Source organism: Glycine soja, chromosome 10 (assembly GCF_004193775.1).
Source record: "Glycine soja cultivar W05 chromosome 10, ASM419377v2, whole genome shotgun sequence".
Taxonomy (NCBI): Eukaryota; Viridiplantae; Streptophyta; class Magnoliopsida; order Fabales; family Fabaceae; genus Glycine; species Glycine soja.
This window is the reverse complement of record NC_041011.1, coordinates 21,622,682-21,634,637: the sequence shown is the minus strand read 5'-3', so window position 1 is coordinate 21,634,637 and position 11,956 is coordinate 21,622,682.

Here is an 11,956-nt window from a genome sequence, read left to right as displayed (position 1 = left end):
TCAGATTTCTAGCATTAAAATTCTAATTCGTATAGCTAGAACATTCTTTTTCTTTTTATTATTTTGAATAGGTCTTGTATATTTTTTTTTTCCTTTTTTAGTTTGCTATCTTTAAAAGGAGAATACCTTCTGTTAGCGTATAATTATTGACCTAGGTTCTTATGTATCTCCCTTGTAAACATTCATACTAGAATATAATTGAAGCCACAAATTGAATATCCATAATTTCATCCAATGGACAGGATCTGTTTGGATCTTTCTCCAAGGAAAGGGAGAGTAAGTATGTCACAGGGAAAGCTAGAGCCGATCTCAAAATTGAAGCTCAAGCAATGAAACTAGAGAAAAATTTATGTACATGCATTATTGCTAAAGAAATATGAGATGCAACATAAGAGACATTTAAACGTGGACAACAACACTTTTGAAATCTTCGTAAGAATATACGTCATGATTTTCCACAAGGTGAGTCCACACAATTTTTGAATATTTTCATGCCATCACATGCCATCGGCAACAACTTGATATTTATGAAGAAATCAAATGGAAGTGGCTTGAAGACAGCAAACAATACACGACTATAGTCGAGAGAGACAAGACTTGCTAGTTCCTAGTTGGGCTTAATAAAAAGACCTTGATGAAGAATGTGGAAGAATCCTTGGAACCAAGCCACTTCCAAAGGTTCATGAAGTGTTTTCAAAAGCTTTAAGAGAAAAAAGTAGGAGAAAAATAATTTTGAGGAGCCAATCTCAAGTCTTTGTTTTGAAAATCAACTATGGCAACAATGGGAAATCAACCAAATCAATCTTGGTCTCCATAGGAAAAGACTTTCATGATGTTTGAACATTCATGTAAAAATCAATTAATGCAAAATCATCATGTAGTAGGGAGTGTTGGGACGGAGCTAAAGGTCATGAACAACTCTTTTCGAGGCATGTGAGAACACAAGCCAAAAGTATTTATCTGTGGTATCCCAGGCAAATCCCCCAGGATACAACATGAACTTCTCAAATGTGCTGAGGCTACAAAATTGGCAAGGTGGAAACTCAAACCTAGAAACAAAGAAAACAAAAGAAGAGACGAGAGAAAATTCATGGTGCGTCCAAAACATAATTTGAAAGGTGATATTTGTAGGGGAGAAAAAGAATTTGTTGGGGACAAATGATGTAGACTTCCTTGACCGCCCCTAAGATGCCTTGACCTTGGTCTTTCTTTGGGTAAGAGTGAGGGCCATAAGATTTTGAAGTAGACTTCCTTTTAAGTTGTTGCTCTACCCTTATTTCCCAATCTAAGTAGGCCTCTACATTTTCCTTCCCGTGGAAATATGAGAGGTTAATGTTAGCCTCTTGAGATTTTCTTTCCTTTTCTATCCTATGGGAGTGAGGTCTAAGATGTGACCTATGCCTTCCTTCATAATAGTCACAAAGTTTTTCACTTAGGCTTTTGCAAGGGTCATGACTACTATAGGAGGCATGTTTTTCTTTTCTTAGTTCTTTTAGTATTTTCCTTCTTTCTTCTTTCCTTATTTGTTCCCTCTCATCTTGATTTATTTCTACCCTCTCTTTTTCTTTTTCTTTTCTTTTTAGTTTTTCTTTCCATAACTTGAGGGAACTCAACTCATCTAAGATTCTAGATAAAGAGTCCTTATGACTAGTACCCCCACCATTAACACTAGATGAATGATGACTCATGTTGGTTCCTAAGTTGTGGTTCTTTCTTGTTGGGGGTTTGCAAAAGGTAAAAGCTAGGGTTCAAAAGAACTCACGATAAGTGTGATAAGCAAGAAGAAAGTATTGTGCAATAACAAGATAAAATAAGCGTGACTAGTAAAGAAAATAAGCTATGAAAGTAAGCAAGAAATTAAAGTGCAAGAAATGTAAATTAGGCGGATCCTAAGAGTGTTTGGATTATCACATTTAAGGTTCCCAAAAAAACACTCACTATCCTAAGGGAATAATTGCCTAAAATTATTACACACAAATGGAAGTTTGGTAACCTATTGGAGGCTCCCAAGACACTTCCAATGAAAGGTTTTTTTGTTACAAAATTTGAAAGCAATGAAGGTAAGTAAATTGCCAATTACTAGGTTACAAAAAAGTCCTCAATGTTTGTGGCTGTTCTATCTTTGGTTTTCACTCAATTTTGGAGTGCTTCTTAGTCCAATAGCTCTTAAGGTGGTCGACCCCTTGCTTCTTGACTCAAATTCTTCAAGGGATGACACCAATCCTTCTTTCCAATTTCCTATATGGCAACTCACAAACAAGGAAACAAAGAGACAAGCAATAATCAAATACCAAAAAATGAAATGAAAGCTAAACCAATAAAGTTTTAAAAAGACAAATTTTCAAGGATTATTCAACAATTAAAACAATGAAAAGAACATAAAAGCAAGCTAGGACTCAAAGAGAAACCTAGAATGGCTCTAAAGTAGAGTAAAACAAAAAAACAAAAAAAAAAGACTCAAGAAATCTCTAGTTTTGGAACTTGTTTTCACACTACTTTTAAATTTAAATTTTAGAACTAAGATTGGTATAAAAATAGGCACCAATTATAGAACAAATTTCGAGTCAAAACAACAAGCACACATCTCTTTCACTTTATTTTTTCTGGACACTGATTTTCCTGCCAACTTGTGTGATTTTTAGTATTTTTCCTTTTACCCAAATTACTTGGTTCTTTTTTTCTAATTTTGTTCCAAATGTCTAGAAAATTCAGTAAAACTTTCAGGTAAATATTCATAATGACCAATTCCTAGTAATTTTTACAAGTTTGTATGTTCAAGCTATCAACACCAGCAATTTCAACCTAGCAATCAAGAGTAGTGTTTATGTTGCTTAAGGCTTGGATAGTTACAATTTGTGTTTGCTTATGCTCGATTGTCATGAATAACACAATTCAAAAGAGCTTAAGACTTATTTTGATTCACAAATCCAGCCACAACTCAGCACCACAACTCAATTTCTTCATAGGCATCATATAGGAAACTTAGAAAACAAAAAAAAAGTTCAACAATAAGACTACTTCTAGGAATTGATTTAGAACATGTTATGAACTGAATAACATGCATGAATTAGACTCAAAATTCAAAAGATAGGCTAAGAATGACAAGAAAACGCGAACAAATGTATCTAGAATTCAATCAACCAAATTCAAAATTCAACACAAACTTAGAACATAATGTGATAATTATTATGACTAAACATGACTCTAAGACAACATGGATTAAGTGATTGACACTTAGATTTTTGTGTTTTTTTTTTCTAATCAATATTTTGGAATAAAATTTAGATCTAACGGTTTAGTACAAGAATATTATGACTGAAAAATGATAGAACCTAAAATCAACACAAAAACATGATTCAAGAGTAGATCTATAAAATTTGAACCATAGAAATGCAAGAACAAGTGTAGAACTAAGATAAATCGGTTTTATTTTTTTTTAATCTACTCTAAACAACACCAAACCACAAGACAATGGAGGAGATACATAGAGAAGAAGATGAAGAACAAGGAATTAAAGTGAATTGACCGAACAAAAAGATAGAGGACGCAAAGCAACATCACCTAGATGAAGATGCTCTGATACCGCATGACGTAGCTCCATGGGGAGCTTGCAGGCCTTGGATCTTCTTCATCAATGAAGTCCTTTGCTTCTTGAGGTCCAATGGTAGAAAAATGGAGAAGGAAGAAAGATGATTGGAGACATCACTTCAAGGAGAAGATGAGTCAAGAAGAAGCTCACCACCATAGGAAGCCATGGATAAGAGCTTGAAGGTAGGAGAAGATGAGTGGAGGGAGAGGGAGAAAGGGAGCACGAAATTTTGTGCCTCAAATGAGGTCTGAACTTTGAAGTGTAATTCTCAAATTATCAAAGTTCAAAACAATGTACACACAAGGCCTCTATTTATAGCCTAAGTGTTACACAAAATTGGAGGGAAAATTGAATTGCTATTCAAATTTCACTTGAATTTGATTTTTTATTCAAATTTCACTTGAATTTGAATTTGTTGAGCCAAATTTTCACTAATTATGATTAGTGAATTTTATCTATGGTTCAGCCCACTAATCCAAGATCAAGTCCAAGATTCTCCACTAAGTGTACTTAGGTGTCATGAGGCATGTAAAGCATGAAGGACATGCATAAAGTGTGACTATTTTTGTGGCACTGAGGTGTAGCAAGCAAATGCTCACCTTCCCCTAAGGAAGGTCCAAAATTTAATTGGATTAAGCTTCTCCCAATTCAATTAAATTTCTCTCCCAATACACACACATCAAATACTGCACCTAATGCACGTAAAATTACAAAACTACCCCTAATATAAAAACTAGTCTAAGTGCCCTATAATACAAGGACTGAAAAGTACTACATTACTAGGGTACTCTCCCTATACTATGGAACCCTAAATACAAGGCCAAAAAATAATGAAACCCTAATCTAATATGTACAAAGATAAGTGGACTCATACTTAACCGATGTGCCAAAAATCTACCCTAAGGCTTATGAGAATCCTAGGGCCTTCTTCAACAGCTTTGGCCCAATCTTCTTGAAGTCTTCTATTCAATGCCCTTTGGGGGTAGGATTGCATCAACAAAGGCATAAATACAATTCAATGAGATTATCGTGAATAAAAACAAATTTAATTGTGATTAAACGATAACTTAGAAAAAATGTGTTTAAGGAAATAGAAAACTTGAATCCCTAAATTTTTGGTAATCAAGCCCATGTGGATCAAGCCCATACGCATAAGGCTTCCATATTTTGCTAGTCACTTTGAAAGCCCATATCACAAAATGGTATATAAACATATGAGCCAAAGTTATCCCAATCATTGTGGGACTTGACCTTTTGTGATATCCTTTACAACAATCCCCCACATATTACAAAAGGCTAAGTAAACCATTGTGAGAAAAACATTTTAAGGATAGAAGAAAAGAGTTCCTGGGTTCAAATGGGATAATGCATCAAACCTGGTGTAGCAAGCTATTGAACTAGGCATAGACTGGTAAGACATGATACACAATGTAGTAGGTGTAGCAAGCTATTGAACCTAAAAACACTTGGTGTGTGCTAGTGGTTTATTACTTAACACTCATAAAGGTGATTTCATAAAGTGTATGTTACAAATCATACACCACCCATAAGGGATATGAAAATCATTAAAAGCTTTATAAGTTGTTAAGTTTTCTCATGACCTTATAAAACCTAACTATAAAGCTTAGTCTCTCAATAATTTAACATGTAGCACTTTCTCTCACTATAGGAAGGGACTAAAAATGAAAAATGATTGGATCAATTTATTGCTAGTAAAACTAACAAATGACTTGTTTTTCCCATTGAACCTTCTTTATGAGATCTCCAATCACAAAGGTTGGGTTACCATCATTGTTTGTTATCAATTGGCTTAAGTCTCATTCCCCTTAATGTTTCTATGACGGTATTGCAATCAAGCACATTACTCTTGAGGACCAGAAACCTATAGGCAACACTATGTCCCGTATAACCAAGAAACATACAATCAAAAGTCTTAGGTCCTATTTTTCTTTTCTTAAGATTTGGCAACATTACTTTGGCTAAGGACCACCACACTCTCAAATATTTCGGGTTTGTTTTGTAACCTTTTCATAACTCATAAGGTGTTTTTTATGTTTTCCTATGTGGGATCCTATTTTGTAAAAAGCAAGCCGTTAAAAGAGCTTCTCCCCAAAGGTTATCAGGTGTGGAGGTATAAGCAAAGCATTCATCATTTCCATAAGGGTTCTATTTTTCTTCTCAGCTAATCCGTTTGACTTGGGTGAATATGGTGGGTTTACCTCATGGATTACACCTTCCTTAAGTCATTAAACAAATAGTTTTACCTCTAATCAAATAACTTTTACCTCCTCTAGGCATAGTTTGTTTTAAATCAGCATGATCAAAATGAATTAAGCCAAGCAATTCAATTTCACATTGAACAGAAGGACAAAGGGTTTTAGTTAATTTTGATTCAACACATACATCACATATTTTAGTTTGATTATCATGCATGTTGATTAAGCCTAGTTGTCGTAATTTGAAAACAAAAGCAGAGTTTGTATGTCCTAATCTAGCATGCCACATATCATAGGAATCAATCATATAAGCAGAAGAAGATGCATTTCCATTAATCACTTCAGAAGCATTTAGTATAAAGAGTCCTTGATCACAATATCTCTTTCCCACAAACACATTATTCTTAGTCATAACAATTTTGTATTCTTAGTCATAACAATTTTGTTTGACTTAAATGACACTTTCACCCCAACCTTCCGCAATGATAATATAGAGACCAAGTTGACTCTGATGGTGGGAACATGTAGCGCATCACTCAAATCCAGTGTCTTCCCAGATGTGGGCTTGAGAAAAACCTTTATTTTTCCTAGAACTAGAGTAGTCCGGGAATCACTAAGATAAACTTGTTCTATTCCATTCCCCACAACAGTGTAGGAGGTAAGCGCACTTCTATCAGCACATATGTGATTGATAGCCTTTGAGTCTACCACCCATTTCGTCACACTAGTCACAACATTGACCTGAGAAATGACCGCAACAATCATGTCATCTCCTTCAGCCAAGTTAGCCCTGGGCTTAGGAGGATTGACATTTTTCATTACACGGTTCCTGCACTATGGTGCATAATGTCCTGAATTTCCATAAGCAAAATAATTTTCATTTTCCTTAAGGTGTAGAAGCAGAAGCATGTGAGAAAGTAAATTTACTTTTATCCTTTTTGTGATCAATTTTGTGATCGTACCTATTCTGAGTGGGTTTGTCTTGTACCATGTTTTCCTTGGCAAATAAAGCTTTGGCTCTTGTAGTAGTGTGCTTCTTTTTGTTGGTATCCTTAATGGTTGATGTCAGTGATAAGTTTTGACAGGGACATTTGTTTGTGCATGTGCTTCAGCTATTGTTGTAACTAGTCTGGGATTCAGGAAGTTTCTCGACCAGAAGCTTGAAAACAAATTCATCAGGCAGGGTTGTGTTTTCCAACAAGTTGTGGTATTTGTTGATTTGCACCTTGATGTCCTTATCCTCGATCATTGTCAAATGATAATAGTTGCTGATGATGAACCATTGTCTGACCACATCCTTAGTAGGGTACTTCAGAACAAAGGAGTCCCAAATCTCCTTTGCTTCCTTGTAGGAACAATAGTCATTGAACAACTCGTCAGATAATGCACTCTGAAAGGTGTGATGACATACCTTATTCGCATGATTTCGATGTTCAAGCTCTTTGGCAAGTATTGCAGAGTTTGGCTTCTTGGTGATAAGAGTGAAGGCTACTCCAATGCATGTCAAGCAGTGTGTCATGTTCTTGCCAACGTTGGAAATGCTGGAAGGAAAACCCCCCGATTTTTGACACATCTAGGAGTGGCTTGTCAAAGGTAGCTTTTGGCACTAGAGGAGTTTGCATCGGGGTCGGGGTCAGAGTGGCAATATGGATATTTATGGCTTCAACCATAGTAAATATTTAGATTGTTGGAGGTGGAGATGAAGGTCACAAACAAGTCTTCTCGAGGCATGCGAGAGCACTGGCCTAAAGGATTTATCTGCGGTATCATACGCAAATCCCCCAAAATACAACAGGAACTTCACATATGTGTTGAGGCTTCAAAAATTGCAAGGGCAAAAACATGGTTTGAAAAGCGGTATTTATAGGGGAGAAAAAGATATTATTGGGGATAAAGACATAAATGCAATTTAATGTGGTTGTCATGAATAAAATCAATATCACGGCCCATTATCGCATGTGCAGGGGGGAATCGGTGGATTTACACTACGTTAAGCCCACGTGGGTCAAGCTCATGTGCATCAAACTTACATCTTTCATACAAGATGCAAAATTTTAGATAAAACTTGTTCTTTCATTGTAGATAGTGGATCTTGTTGCAATTTTTGTAGCACAAGATTAGTTTCCAAGTTGAAACTCACTATCATTCCCCACACAAAACCTTATAAACTTCAATGGCTCAATGAGCAAAGGAAAATGATAGTTAACCAACAAGTGAAGGTACCTTTCTCCATTGGAACATATAAGGATGAAATTAATTGTGATATAGTTCCCATGGAGGTAGGGCATATTCTCTTAGGAAGGCCATGGCAATTTGATAGGAAGATAATTTACAATGGCCTAACTATTGCAACCTACCCTTCGGTGGGAGGGCGACGTGGGGCTCACGGGAGCGTCTTCCAAGGGAGGAAGGCGCACGGAGTCGTCACCAACGTTTATTCGAGGAAAACGTCAAAAAAACCGGAACGTGTGTGGTCTACGAACTTTAAGTGTGAAAGGTTCGGGAGTTGTTTTTACGCATGAGGAAGGTATTAGCACCCCATGCGTTCGCCACAAGGGACGACAGCCTTTAACCAAGTGTGCAATATCATGTCTTCGATTTGTTTTATTTTCCCTTTTTTACGTTTTTATGTCTTTTTATGCCTTTTGTATTTTTTATCTTTTTGTGGTCGACAAGGGTGTTTCCCTCGCTCCTACGTATCCTCAATTGCGATGAGGAAATCAGACCTACGTAGTTTTTTGAGAACTGAACATTGGTTAAGTTGTTTTTATCTTTTTTTGCAAGAAATATTTTAACTGAACAAAAAGTCGTTTAAGGCGTTGGACCATTAAAGGATCTTTTGATTTTTTTGGAAAGGAGAGAAACATTAAGGCGTTGGACCATTAAAGATATCTTGGTTTTGAAAGGAGAGAAACGTTAAGGCGTTGGACCATTAACGATCTCTTGGTTTTTGAAAGGAGAGAAACGTTAAGGCGTTGGACAATTAACGATCTCTTGGGGTGGTCGATAAAAGCGGGGCTTTTGCTCCTACGTATCCTCGATTTGTGATGAGGAACTCAGACCTACGTAGTTCTTGCAAAAGCGGTAAAGTTACATGTTGATTTTATGCTTTTGAACGGTCCATGTTAACCGATAAAAGCAAAGAGGACCGTTTAAGGCGTCGGACCTTAAAACGGTTTTTAGTGATTTTTGCGGACAAAGCTTGATTTGTGAATTGATTTTAGCTTTAGTTTCACTTTGGTTATTAGTCAATTCATTCAAGGAAACTTCCAAAGAAAAACGTCCGATTGATTTTTTTGATTATTTTATTCAAAGATATTTTGATTATTTTATTATTATTTTGCCTTTTTTTGGTTTAACCGTAGTTACAGTGTGAACGATTGGTTACATTTTGCTTTAATTGTAATTAAACGAGATTACAATGCAAATGATCAGTTGAAATTCATTTTATCATTTATTAGGCGAGATAACAGCTTAAACGATAGGTTAAAGCTCGTTAAAAACGGAAGAAAAGAAAACCGAAAGTGAACGAAATAAAGATGAAAGCCAACAAAACAAGGAATGAATTGAAAGTCTTGGATTCGAAAATTATCGATTGAAGAACGAAGAACGAATGAAGAACGGCCGAAAACCTTCACGGATTTGCTCATAGAAACGTCTCGAAAATGTTACGGAAGCACCTCGGCTTGGATTTTCTCCACGGAAACAATTTTTTTCACCCAGAACAGCTGAAATGCATAACATAGGGGTTAAGGACCCTTTGGAACGACCTCCCTTCGCCTATTTATAGGAAAAAGGGGGAGGAGGTTGCTGCCCAGCTCGCCCAGGCGAGCTAGGTTGCTTCCTCCTTAAGTAACCTAGCTTCCAAAATGTTATGGAAGAGGTCAAATTCGAAAATTTGAAAATTTCTATTTGCACCCCCATCTTGATAAGTTCACCCCTCTTTTTCGTAATTTACAAAAAAGTTACGGAAGCCTTACGGAAGCATATAAGACTTGATTTTCTTCTTTTTCCTCTTCCCTTTCACCAATATCAAGTGAAATATGCTTACCCAAGGTTTTCGAAAATTTTATGGAAGCATTACGGAAGCTCCGGAAGCATATAGGACTTGATTTTCTTCCTTTTTACTCTTTCCTTTCACCAATATCAAGTGAAATATGCTTACCCATGGTTTTTAGAAATTTTTACGGAAGCATTACGGAAGCGCTGGAAACCATTTTTCAACAAAACGTGGAGGATCTTGATAAGTTCACCCCCCGTTTTTGTGTTTTGGCTTTCTTTCTGAAATCTCACGAAACTTTATGGATTCCACCGCGATGAGTGTTAAGACTTCCGAAGCGATCAACAATGGTCCTCAAATGAAATTAGAGTGTAACAATTTATTTACACACACCCCACTTTGCTAAATACACTCTCATTTTTGTGTTTTTGACCGATTTCTTTCTGAAACATCTTGAAACTTTACGGATTCCACAACAATGGATGTTAAACATTTTGAGGTGGTTAAACGAAGGTCGCATGCCAACAAACAATGGTCCCCGGAAGAAATTAAGGTATGAAAGTTGCCCCTATTTACTTATCTTTTATTGTAGATAAAAGGGAAGTAAAGATACGACACTAATTTTGTTCGAGCTGAATCTTTACCCGACCAACCACTAGCGCAAATCCAAGCAGTAAAACCCGTGAAGGCATGAAGATATTGGAATTCCTTCTTTTCTCGTTTAATTCATTTTCATTTTCATTTTCACTCTCCCCCCCTTTTTTAAAAGCGTACAAACAAAGGACGTCGAGTCCTACAAAGCATAGGGAAAAAGGATATTGAAGTTTTTGAGGTGAAGACATTGTCGTCTTCGAAATGCAAATGAAGACATTGTCGCCTTTTGAAGGCATGCAATGACTGAAGACATTGTCGCTTTTGACATGTAGATGAGGACATTGTTGCCATTGAAGGCATGCAATGACTGAAGACATTGTCATCTTCGAAATGCAAATGAGGGTCATTGTCGCCTTTGAAGGCATGCAATGACTGAAGACATTTTTGTCTTCGAAATGTGTGCGGATTACCATATAGGGCGTCTTCGCATGCTACTTGACTTCTGACAGGTTGGGGTAGCATAAATATGTGTACGGATAACCCTTGGGTGTCTCCGCATGTCATCGGATTCGCCGTCTCTGGATGACAAAGGTGCAGATGACGATGTTAGTCTCTGCGTGTAAACGGGCTCACTTGCCTCTGGTTGACAAAAGGTGCGGATAACCATAAGGTATCTTGGCATGTCATCGGACTCGTCGTCTTTGGATGACAAAGGTGTAGATGATGAAGTTAGTCTCTACGTGTCAACGGGCTCGCTTTCCTTTGCTTGACAAAAGGTGTGGATAACCATATGGTATCTTCGCATGTCATCGAACTCGCCGTCTCTGGATGACAAAGGTACAGATGACGACGTTAGTCTCTGCGTGTCAACGGGCTCGCTTGCCTCTGGTTGACAAAAGGTGCGTATAACCATAAGGTACCCCCACATGTCATCGAACTCGCCGTCTCTGGATGACAAAGGTGCAGAAGATGACGTTAGTCTCTGTGTATCAACGGGCTCGCTTGCCTCTGGTTGACAAAAGGTGCAAATGACGACGTTAGTCTCTGCGTGTTAACGGGCTCGCTTGCCTCTGGTAGACAAAAGGTGTGGATAACCATAACATACCCCCGCATGTCATTGGATTTGCCGTCTCTGGATGACAAAGGTGTGAGACTAAAAATAGTCTCGGCGTGTTAACGGGCTCGCTTGCCTCTGGTTGACAAAAGGTGCAGATAACCATAAGGTACCCCCGTATGTCATCGGACTCGCCATCTCTGGATGACAAAGGTGCAGAAGATGACGTTAGTGTCTGCGTGTCAACGGGCTCGCTTGCCTCTGGTTGACAAAAGGTGCAGATAACCATAAGGTACCCCCGCATGTCATCGGACTCACCGTCTCTAGATGACAAAGGTGCGAGACTAAAAATAGTCTCAGCGTGTCAATGGGCTCGCTTGCCTCTGGTTGACAAAAGGTGCGGATAACCATGAGGTACCCTTGCATGTCATCGGACTCGCCGTCTCTGGATGAGAAAGGTGCAGAAGACGACGTTAGTCTCTGCGTGTCAACGGGCTCGCTTG